At 39.5% G+C, this 2,417-nt stretch overlaps 1 pseudogene; it reads left to right on the plus strand.

Annotated features, from left to right (window-relative positions):
- Positions 1-1,611, plus strand: LOC143655400 (importin subunit alpha-4 pseudogene; annotated as a pseudogene).
- The last annotated feature ends 806 nt before the right edge of the window (positions 1,612-2,417 follow it).

Raw genomic sequence — 2,417 nt, forward strand, 5'->3', positions numbered from 1 at the left:
ATGACCAAGAATCCTGGCTTGGAGAACGACTGCATCAAGAACTTCAAGAAGCAGAGGGGCGATTTGGAGACAATGCAAAGACAGAGAAATGAAGTGACAGTTGAACTGTGGTAGAAGAAAAAGAGATGAACCCTTATTGAAAAAGAGAAATGCTCTCCAAGGAGAAAGTTTAGAAAATTCAGGGGTTGATACCAACTTTAAACCACAAAATGTTACACTACAGGCTACATCACAGAAAGCCACAAGTGATAAACCAGTGGTCCAGTTCAGTGTCATCCAGGCTGTAAGAAAGCTTTTGTCCAGTGAAAGAAACCCACTGGTTGATGACCTAATAAAAGCTGGTATTTTACCAATTCCAATCAAATGTATTGAAAGGGATGATAACATTCACTGATGTTTGAAGCTGCTTGGGTGCTAATTAAAATACTATCAGGAACTTCCTACACAGATTTAAGCTGTTGTACAGACTGATGCAGTGCCTCTTTTTCTGAGACTTCACCATTCACCACATCAGAATGTTTGGGAAGAAGCAGTATGGGCTTTGGGAAATATCGTAGGTGATGGTCCTCAGTAAAGAGATTATGTCATATCACTGGGAGTTGTCAAATCTCTTCTGTCCTTTATCAATCATTCCATTCCTATCATCTTCCTTCAGAAGTCACATGGGTATTGTCAATTTCTGCATGAATAAGGACACTACATCACCTGTGGAGACAGTTCAGGAGATTTTGCCAGCATTGTGTGCCCTCATATACCATACAGACATGCACATTCTTTAGACACTGTGTTCTATCATACCTGACACATGGAGACAATGAGCAGAAACAGATGGTAATTGATTCAGGGATTGTGCCATTTCTCAAGCCCCTTCTGGGCCACCAGGAAGTGACAGTTCAAACAGCAGCACTCAGGGTTACTGGCAACATAGTGACAAGCACCAAGGAGCAGTCCTGGGCCATTCTTAATGGTGAAGTCCTATTCCACTTCTCAAATCTCCTGTCACACCCGAGGGAAAGTAAGAAAGCAGTGGGTTCCCTTCCAATATAACAGCAGGAAACCAGCAAGATATTCAAGATACAATAGATGCTGGATGAATCTATATGATTATTCATCATCTTGCTAAGGGGAATTTTGGAACACAGAAAGACCTGCTTTGGCAATGAGCAACTTAACAATAAATGATAGAAAAAATTAGGTTGATTTTTATATAGCAGAATGTAATATCACCATTCTGTAATTTACTCTCAGTAAAAGATTCTCAAGATGTTCAGGTAGTCCTAAATAGTCTGAAAAATATTTTGATAATGGTTAGTGACAAAGAAAAGCGCAATAACTGAAATAATAGAAGAATGTGACAGTGTGAGGAAAAAATTGAAATTTTACAGCAACATGAAAATGAAGACACATAAATTAGCATTTGAAATCATAGATCGGTATTTCTCTGGTGATGATGTCAATGAAGATCCAAGCCTCATTCCTGAAGCAACACAAGGAGGTACTTAAAATTTTTACCCAACAGCCAACCCTCAGACAAAACAATTTCTAAGTTCAATCGAGTGCAGCATTTTTCCCACATTCTATATGAAGTCCCACCAGATGGTTACCAAATGAGAACAACCACAACAGCAAAAGGCTCCAAACACACAAGGCTCTTTGTTTCCATGCTTCTAATGCAAGCCACGTCTCAGTCACTTTGCAGTTAATAAAAGTCACTCTCACATGGACTTTAAATGCATCTGCATGATTTCCTAAACTGTTTTAGAATTTCCCTTATCAATCTTAAGCACCCCTTTTCTCCCCACCTCTGGTGGCACACACTGACAACTGCAGTCACCAGTTGAGAATGCTCCATGGCAGTGGCATGTCCGTGCCAACTAGTACTCCTGTGGAAACTGGTGCACGGTGGATCAGGACAGTATAATGTGACACATACACATGTATGAAGATTTCAGAGAGGTGCAGTCTGGTCTGAACCTAAGCATTGTCCTCTACAAACATATTTTCATACTTTGTATGTGGAAGAACTGATTTTAAAGTACAAGCCAAATGACTTTCATTTGGGACTGACACAAAAGTAACAGTGAAAAGTAACTTGGTTATTGATTAAACCAGCAACTTTTAAAAAACTGTCCTTCATCAGCCAGTCATTGATGTGGTTATTGTCTGCCTCAGAAGCCAGGGTTGAATGAAGAAGTTATAGCTATGGATCATAATACTTTCACCATCATACCTAATTTTTGAGAGCATCAAGCCTTCTTTCACCACTAATTCCAGCCTGTGTGCTCCTGCTAGTAAAGTAATCTAAAGCTGTGCATGTTATTTTACCTGAGCTGAAACCTGTTAAGGACATGAACTTATGTTGAAGTTGAAAGCAAGAGTCCCTAACTATAAAGAAAAACAAGACAAAGATCTAAAAC

This window comes from Tamandua tetradactyla, chromosome 14 (genome assembly GCF_023851605.1).
Source record: "Tamandua tetradactyla isolate mTamTet1 chromosome 14, mTamTet1.pri, whole genome shotgun sequence".
Lineage (NCBI taxonomy): Eukaryota > Metazoa > Chordata > Mammalia > Pilosa > Myrmecophagidae > Tamandua > Tamandua tetradactyla.